Here is a 10,298-nt window from a genome sequence, read left to right on the forward strand (position 1 = left end):
TTAATTATTTACACTGAGCCTACACAGATCCTAACACCACCAGTGGAATTTCAAGATAGTGCTGTAGTTGACGATAATATAGAGCGGCAAAGGGGGTTTTCAAATGATCTTATTGATGAAATAGCTAGCCTAGATGATTTAACATGTGATATAGACATGACTGAGGATCCAGAATGGTCAAATAGGTTTATAACCGAATATTTAGGGGATATCCCCCCAAGTATATTTAAACCGGGATCACATGGTACTTTTATTGATGGTGATACACATGAAGATCAAATTGTGTCAAAATACATTGTGGGGGTGGAGGGGGTTGATCAGTTATCACCAAACACATCCATTATTTTGGACGATTTTACTCGTGGGTTAATTGAAAACCCTCCTCCCACTATTTTAATGGACAATATTGAAGTTCAAAATAAATACGCAATAGCTGATCAACTTAGCCCCGGCACACTGGAAGCTATGCTTAGTGAATTGGGGGATATCACACCACGCCCCATTCACACTATTGCGATTGAACAGAATGGTGGTGGTGGGGCTATTGAATCGGGATATGTTATGCCACCCTCCAGCCCCATGATTGAGGTTGAACAGAGTAGTGATGCTGATACTGAAACATCACCGTTACCCACAATTACTCTTATTACACCGTTACTCTTCAAAATATCATTCCTGATTAACCGCGATGGGAATTCAAATTTCAAGAATTTGGCATTTTCCCTGAAATCCACCAACTTAACTGGGCTTGGGGCTGGGAGATCAAGGCCTTCAATAACAACTTTAGACAGCAATTCCTGTGCTCTTATTTCATCTTGAACTTTCACATTCCACATCACTAAATTTTTATCATTTTGATTACTTTCCAATTTCATTAGAGTAAGCGACATATTGTCGATAAATGATTTAAGCGCTATATTTTCCTCCGCCAACACAGATATTTGATTTTTAAAGCTTGCCGTCTCTAATTCAACATTCTGAACACGCGGTATCAGCTTCGCCACTTCTTTACTCGTTTCAGAAACAGTTTCTTCCAATTTTTTTTACAGTATCTTCAATTGCTTTGATGTTAGATTTTAATGATTCTAAGGTGATCAGTGACTGATAAAGTCACTTACGTCAAGAGTTGGCGTCATTTGAGAGACATCAGTAGTTAGCTGTTCAGAGATGTCCTTTTTAGCACGTGGAGGGGCATACATAAACACTGATCCTCTGGACACATTCTTTGAGGCAATCAAGTCTAGATAATTCATTTTAGATCCGGATCTGTCATCTATCTTTGGTCGTTTCTGGTCTGGATGTTGACCACCATTTTCCTTGAATAAAAAATTAAATTTTAGATTTTTCGTCAGGTAAGTCCCAAAAAGGGGGTCAAATAATCTTTTTTCATCATACAGGATAAAAGAAAATGTATGCTTTTTCAACTGAGAGTAAGAGAGAGACACGATCAAAACTTATGGGTGTAAATTATTTCACTCAAAATTCCATCTACTTAAACTCTTAAATCATAAAAAAAGAATTATGGCTCCCTAAGAAGTAGCCTAACCTATAGGATAATATTACAAATACGAAGTAACATAAAAAATATAACACAATTTGAGAAATAATCTCTTTCCCCACACAGGATAGAAGAAAAAAATGTATGCTTTTTCAACTGAGAGTAAGAGAGACACGATTAAAGCTTATGAGGGTAAATTATTTTGCTCAAAATTTCATCTGCTTAAACTCTTAAATCATAAAAAACAAACATCACTCCCTAAGAAGGAGCCTAACATATAGGATAATATTACGAATACGATGTAACATAAGCTATTTTCTTCACGATAGGTATGCCAATTATAAGCTTTTAGTAAACAGGTTTTTAAACCGAATATGAAAGGGGCGTCATCCCTTCCTCAATACCAAAGCCACCTACACTAAAGATGTTTTGCAATTTTTCAAACACACACTGTATGCTTCTTAAAACAATTTTAAATCTCACACAGGCGATATTTTCGTAAACCAATTATAAGCTTTTTAGTCAAAACATTTTTAAATACCGGAAGGGACTTATACGGAAGCAGAAGAATTATGCGAAACTTATCTTTGCTACTCGGGTATCTGTCAGAAACCTACATGTCAGATAATTATGGTATAATTGAATATACAAATAGTTTCCTTTTTTATTATAAAGCAAGAAAAAACTTTTACTTACCGAAATTCTTTTAAAATTCTCCATTTCAGTGCGAATAATTAATCAAAAAAGCAAGTAATCTATTCGGATTGTTGAAATAGTTTTTTCAAACTGTAGAAAATCGTTATCTACACACGTATTTTATGCAAACAAATCGAATATATTAGCCTCTGGCCAAAATAAGTCTGGTAGGATATCCAACTCGTAAATTGGCATGAAATCCGACCAGCTTGCGTAATAACCCTAGAAAACCTGTTTGCTAGCTTTATAGTATCTCGTCCCTGAATATCTAGTTCAAAATATAATGTGCCTGGTCACTTTATACGATCTAGTTCTCGACTGGTCTTGTATTCGTCGCGCTATTTAATACATTTCTACTGGTGGCCGTGTCTATGATTTTAGTTTTAAAAATCTGAAAAGCCACAAAGGGCTTTTTACCCACTGAGCTGTTAAAAGTAGTTCCCGAGAAAAAAAAATACAGCTATTATAGGCTTAAGGCCCAAGAAAAAATTTACGTTTTTTACCGAAAATTTCTTTTGCTGTTGCTACTCTAGCACGGACACACTAGGCGGTAAACATTCTACATTTGCAACGTCCGTTGATCATAATAGATCATAAGCTTTTTTGTGTTTTCAAAGAAAACAATTGAGAAAACGACAATTGATTTTTTGGCTCCCTGCCTCCACTCTGGAAAATAAATTATGTGTCCCAACTCTGTATTCTTATGAATTAATTACACGATCAAAGACGTTAGACTAAAGATTATTTATAACCGCATAAAGAATTTTATTTGAAGCAATATTCCAACATTTCAACGTTATAACCACCTCTACTTTAAAAATCGAATTAAAAAAAACATTTTTTTTTCAATTGAAAGTAAAGAGCACCAATAAAACCTAAAACAAACGGAAATTTTCACGTATACGAGGGGATTGTTCTTCCTCAACACCTTGCTCTTACCCTTAAGTTTTCTAGTACTTGAAACAAAAAGGAGCTTCTGATTGTTCTAATTAAATGAACCTGGTGTTTCAGGAGTCTAGATTAAAGTGTTGGGACAGAATTCATACTTTGAAGGAGCAATCCCCTTCATATGCGTAATAATTTCTGATAGTTTTAAGTTTTAATGTTGCTTTTACTTTCTGTTGAAAACTAATATTTTATTTAATTTCAGATGGTTTTTTTAAATAATGCCAAGAAATATGGCTCCACCTTTACGGAAAAATCCCTCCTCCCCACGGATATATTCTTTAGACAACACAATTCCGTTGTAAATTTACCCGTAAAATTACCCTTAATATCTCAACGCGTAAAATTGAGTCGGCAAAGAGAAAGCAAGACATAAGAAGAATTTTGGCAAATTCACCCAGTATAAGATTTCCCCTGAAGAATTCACCCTCAGGAACCTTCCCTCTCCATGAAAAATCCCCCCATCAGAAAATCTCCGCGAAAAAAACTATTTATACTTCCGAGTAATAAACATTATACGTAAACAGTGGGCAAATTTTATAACTTAAACACCTTTTTATTGGGTTATGGGTGGTCATAATATCTCCAAAGGCGAAGTTATCCGGCCTTTCAATTATGCTGTACAAAATGGCAGTCTCAGATTTTTGATCAGACGAGTTCGAGAAAAAAAAGGGTGTTTGAGGGGGATTAGTTGCCCTCCAATCTTTTCTGTCACTTTAAAAGGACACTAGAAATTTTAATTTCCGTTCGAATTAGCCCTCTCCCGATTTTAAAAGGATCACTGGGCTGATAAAATAACCCCTGAAAAACAAACAAATAAACACGCATCCGTGATCATTCTTCTGGCAAAAAATACAAAATTCCACATTTTTGCAGATAGGAGCTTGAAACATCTATAGAAAGGTTGTTTCTCTGATACGTTGAATCGGATGGTGTGATTTTCATAAAGATTCTATGAATTTTAGGGAGTGTTTCCTCCTTTCTTTGAAAATCAGGCAAATTTTCTCTGGCTCGCATTCTTCAATGGGTGAGATGAAACATAATAAAACTTATATATTTGAAATCAGCTTAGTAAGCCGATTCTTTTGATATTACTATTGGTATTATAATTCTGTTGTATAAGGTTCGGTGACTATTGTGACGGATCGCTCCTAACTAACAGTTTGCTACCAAGAACTTACTTATAATTCGTTACTTTGATGCACTCAATCGTTCTGTTACGCTTTGTTAAGTAAGACGGCCTTATAGCCCTGAGACACACTTGGCGTTTTTTGCTGAGCGTTTCTTACACTTACAGGTGTACTGCAATGGACACATTGGGCAGAAAAAAACACACTTGGTGAAACAGACGTCGACTTCAGTAATGCAGCCGAGTTTTGTTAAAACAATAAATAAATGGCAAAATGAACGATCGTTTATTTTAACGCCTTTGCCAAGATAGAAGCGGTCACACCCTGCGTTTTTTTGTTTTTTACTGCTGATGAATGAGTTTATTTGCAGAGGGTATATCCTAAAAAAGAACAAAATTTAGAAATCATCAATTATTTGTAAGAAATGTAAAAAAATGACTGTAAAAAAAAATGTTAGATAATTTGATTTGTGTGTGTCCACATATTCAAGTTTGAATAGTCAGGGGATTGGGCCCAAATTAGCCCCTGCCTTCGACTCTAAGCAAATCAAAGCCTATTTATTATAAATAAATAAAATGAGCATTAATCAAGTTTATGTGGCTTAAACTAAATAGCATTTTAACAAAACTTGAATTCATGCATGTTAAAAAAATTCTTACCTATTGGTAGAAGCATGCTCGTTCATATATTTTATTACTTTCAGTTAGCTTTTCTAAGGAAAATCCAATAATTGAAAATCAAAATCTTTTCAAATTTCGTTAAAAGCTGAAAAAACATACGAAAAAAGGATAAAATACTCAACTGCTGTTCTAGCTACAGGGCAACTCTAAAACAGTAATTTTACCCCATCTTTCCTAGTGAATACCTTATTTTACCAATTCTACCTTATTTTACCAATTTTACTGACCGGGATTTTATTTTACGGTAATTTTACAGCAGTATTTAGCTGAACAGCGAAGCTAACTGAAAGTAATAGAATCTTTGGACGAGCATATAGCTGTTTTTTGAAGGGAGATTGACGCATAAGATTCAATTACCGAAGGAAAGTTTTACAGGTGAGAGGTACACGCCCTTTGGAATGAGGTGAATAATATAAAATCCTAGGACAAAAATAGAACTAAAACAATATATTCTGATTTATAATGATAATGTTTCTCCAAATCTTTTCTGCCAAGCCATTAAAAAAATAAACTTTATTAAACCTTCTCACGAGAGATCTCTTTCCTTTGATCAAACATCTTGAGAATTAGGAATAGTCAAACAATTATCTAAAGTGAAAATTCCCTCGTTTCCAGGTAAACACTACAAAAACATAGCTTTCTTTAAAACTTGTCACATATAATTCAAACACTAATATTTCTTAGGGAGGTGGGGGATGATTTAAGTGCTCTTTGAGTACATTTTTATGCCCTTCTTTTTCTAAATTAGCTATTGGAAATATAATGGAATGTAGGCGACTTATGAAAACTTAAATGTTTTTTAGGGAGGTGGGGGGTGATCCAAGGGGTCATTGGGTACATTCCTATGCCCTACTATTTTAAAATTAACAGGTGGAAGTTTTAAACAATGTAGGCGCCTTATGAGAACTTTAATATTTTTTAGGGAGGTTGGGGATGATCCAAGGGCTCATTAGGCACATTCTTATGCCCTTCTTTTTCAAAAATAGCTGGTGGAAATGTTAAACAATGCAGGCGACTTATGAAAACTTTAATATTTTTTTGGAAGGTGGGGGATGATCCAAGGGCTCATTGGGTACAATCTTATGCCCTTCTTTTGAAAATTAGCTGGTGGAAATATTAAACAATGTAGGTCACCTATGAAAACTTTAACATTTTTTTTAGAGAGGTGGGGAGTGATCCAAAAGTTTATTGAGTACATTCTTATGCCCTTCTATTTCAAAATTAGCTCTTGGAAATTTTAAACAATGTAGGCGACTTATGAAAACTTTAATATTTCTTTTAGGGTGGTGGGGGGGGGGTGATCCAAAGGCTCATTGGGTACATTCTTATGCTCTTCTTTTTCAAAATTAGCTGGTGGAAATGTTAAACAATGTAGGTGACTTATGAAAGCTTTAAATTTTTATGGGGGGAGTGGGGGTGATCCAAGAGCTCATTGGGCACATTCCTATGCCCTTCTTTTTCAACTTTAGCTGGTGGATATATTAAAAAATGTAGGCGACTTATCAAAACTTTAATATTTTTTTCGGGGGAGGTGGGGGATGATCCAAGGGCTCATTGGGTATATTCTTATGCCCTTGTTTTTCAAATTAGCTAGTGAAAATATTAAACAAAATAGGCGACTTATAAAAACTTTAATATTTTTTTGGAGTTGGAGATGATCCAAGAGCGTATTGGGTACATTCTTGTGCCCTTCTTTCTCAAAATTAGCTGGTGGAAATATTAAACAATGTAGGCGATTTATGAAAACTATAATATTTTTTAGGGAGGTGGGGGATGATCCAAGAGCTCACTGGGAACATTATTGTGCCAATATTTCTCAACATTAGGTGGTGGAAATATTAAACAATGCAGGCGACATATGAAAACTTTAATATTTTGTTTTAGGGGGTGGGGGATGATCCAAGAGCTCATTGGGTACATTCCTAGTCCATTCTTTTTCAAAATACTGATTATGTTTTTGGACTTGGAATTTTTTTTAATGAATCAGAAAAAGACATGAAATATGCTTGCAGCTGTACCAATCGTACTCTGTGCTTGCTCTTAGACACGAAGTGACTTTCCCAGTGGTACTCTATGGCAGGTTATCGACACTACCTATTTTATTGTATGTTTTTTGTCATTAACCATCGTACAGTGGAAGGATAAACACATAAGTCGTATCTTTAAAAAGGGAAGATGAAGCCTTTTAGGAAAGTGTGTTGACATGATAGTGTTATTTTAGATTTGAATGCCGACAAGGAGATATATTTGAACTCTGAAATAAGTAAAAGTGGTAGCACTATCGGAAATGTATGCGTGCATTGTCATAACAGAAAGGAATTAAATTTCTTTGGAGTACCAAAAAAATTCAACTCTTATGATGGTGGATATGCGAGATTGAGATCTCCGGAGATGATTGCACTCCAAGAAAATGCCAACATAAAAATAATAGCTGACGAGGAAATGCATCTTCTTGCTAGTGCTTGTGGTAACATGTTACCCAGTGTTAAACCCCATCGTCAGCTTTGGGGTATTGGAATTTAACGGAAGATCAAAAGAAGACAGGCATACTCTTTTACTAATATCATAGACTATATCTTGTCAACGTGCCGGAACTATTACCTGTGTAAAAATAATGTGGTAATAGACAGTGAAATTGCCGGAAAAATAAAAAGGGCATCGGCAGAAAATATCACTAAGGAATCCAAAGACGAATCGATGAAAAACTAAGTGCCAACAAATGTTATTACTACTATTGATCATAAAGTCAATGAACCTAATAATAGCAAAGACGAAATGTATATTGAACATTTAGGTGACACCCCAGTAAAAATAGTGTATGACACAAAATGGAATAATGATTATTCTACTGATTATGAACTAAGAGAAGACAATAGCTACAGCACCAAGAGAGAAAATGATGAAGTATTTTATGGAACAGATTCAAAATGTCCAAAGTTGTTCAATAACACTAATAATGTATATTAATGTATGTAACATTTTCTTGTGTTAATATTCTACATGTCAGTATTTTAATAAAAATATTTTATGCATTACTTTGATATATTTCCATTATTTTTAGGGTATGCTAGAAAGTCAATCGTTTAGAATATCCATTAAAAAGTTGGAGATGTAAGAAAAGGAATTTTCAGAATGTAGATACTACTACTAACAGGCTCACAGTGGAGAAATTAGAAAATTAGATAGGTTAAAAGAACTTTTACCAGTCTGAGAGAGAGATGAGCTGAACTTTTTAACTCAAAAATCTCCAGAGACAAGCAAACACCCTATCCAGACGCACAGGCAGAAAGAGTTTTCAGTTTTCAGAAACAGGAACATCCACGTTTAAAATACATCTGATTTTATTAATAGTATTTAATTTTTAATAAAGTCATAATAAACTCCTTCTTGAATTCACCTCTTGGATACACAATACAGAATTTTCATTCAAGAAATTATAAAAAATCGTAAGTAACAAATTCTTTCTTGAATTTACCTCTTGGATACACAATACAGACATTTCATTCAAGAAATTATGAGAAAATTATAAGTAAGTAACAAACTCTTTCTTGATATCACCTCTTGGTTAATTCAAGAAAGAAATTATTCAAGAAATAAATTTCATTCTAGAAATTATAAAAAAATTTTAAGTAAGTAACAAATTCTTTATTGAATTTGCCTCTTGGATACACAATACAGACATTTCATTCAAGAAATTATGAAAGAATTGTAAGTAAGTAACAAACTCTTTCTTGAGTTCACTTCTTGGATTCACAGTAGAAAAATTTCATTCAGGAAATTTTGAAAAAATTGTAAGTAACTGACAAGCTCTATCTTGAATTCACCTTTGGGTACACAACGCAGATATTTAATTCAAGAAATTATGAAAAATTGTAAGTAACAATTTCTAGTATCAAACTCCAGCGATGTTATTCTAGCATTTATGTCAAGTTCCCTAAGACTTACCATCCTCTCAGACTTACCTTAACTGGTACGCGCTTTTAACTCTTTTATCCCTTTCATACAATCCACTTAAAAATATGAATAATATCTAGCTTTGTTTCACCCCATTGAAAATGATATAACTTTTTATCATTATTAGATGCCGCTAATAATGCAATCAATTCTGGACGAGATGCAAAAACAACTTATACGGTTGGAATCAAAACAAAACTGATAATGCGTAGGTTGATTTCGACAACATCCTGTTACATAAATTCAATTTAAATTCATTGGAGGTCAAGTGATGTCACCTCATCCCGGTAGTAATCTAACTCCCTGATTGGCCTAGAAATAGGCGTATGATCTTGTTCGCCCTGTTGTTCGCCCCGTGGTAATACCTCTCCCCCTACTGATAAAGCCTACAAGTTCGTTTTCTTTGAATATTTTTTGCGAGGCTGGGGGGGGGGTCTTCAAGCCATGGAAGACCAGGGGTCTGCTCCTATGGTTTTGGGGAAAATATTTTTAACAAGTGTTTTTTTAGGAGGAGGGGGGTTTGGCCATGGAGAGTCAGAATTTTTTTTTGGGGGGAGAGGGTCTGAACTACCTTTCTGTGGTATTTTTTTATTACTATTATTTACCAAAATAACATGGTAGCAAAATCTTAGTCAAAACCGAGTGGAATTAGAATAATCAAAACTGCTTGACAAAAAATTCATGGTAACAAATTGAAAGCAAGGTCAATTCGATCATATATTAACCAAAACTCTAAGCAATGGAATTCTGATATCAATTTTCGCATTATAGAATTGAATTTTTATATTTATTCAAAATATGTAAGATTTGTTGAGTTTAGTTTTGCTCATTAAAAGCTAAAAGCCTGAGAAAAATTGCCAGATTTTCAAAAAAAGTGAGGAAAACACCCAAACTGTTACGAAATCTCCATAGAAATATTGATCATAAGATTCAAAGTATCATAGAATCCTATCGTAGAAGTTTCAAGCTCCCATCCGCAAAAAAGTGGAATTTTATATTTTTTGCTAGAAGAAACATCACGGGTACGTATTTATTTGTTTTGTTTTTTCCCAAGGATGAATGTATCGAAACCGCGGTCTTAAAATATCGGAGGATCACCTGTTCAAACGGAGAGTAAAAGTTATTTTGCCCTTTTTAAGTGACCAAAAATGGTGCCGAAGTTTCGTGTTAGCTTTTGTCTTGCCTCTCAATCTTCTCTCACAGATATTAACAAAAAGTAATAACTATATACTGGGAAGCGTGTTATGAGCCTTAGGCTTTAGGTTAAGACACATCATTTTTGTGTATAATCGATGGGACTAACAAATTAGAATATGAAACTGGGGTTCAAGACTTAAGAAAAAAAAAACAATATTTGACCTGTCTTAAGATTTTGGCTTCAAAATGCCCTTGTCT

This window comes from Artemia sp. Qi Xiang Cuo, chromosome 4, assembly GCF_049724085.1.
Source record: "Artemia sp. Qi Xiang Cuo chromosome 4, ASM4972408v1, whole genome shotgun sequence".
Classification (NCBI taxonomy): Eukaryota; Metazoa; Arthropoda; class Branchiopoda; order Anostraca; family Artemiidae; genus Artemia; species Artemia sp. Qi Xiang Cuo.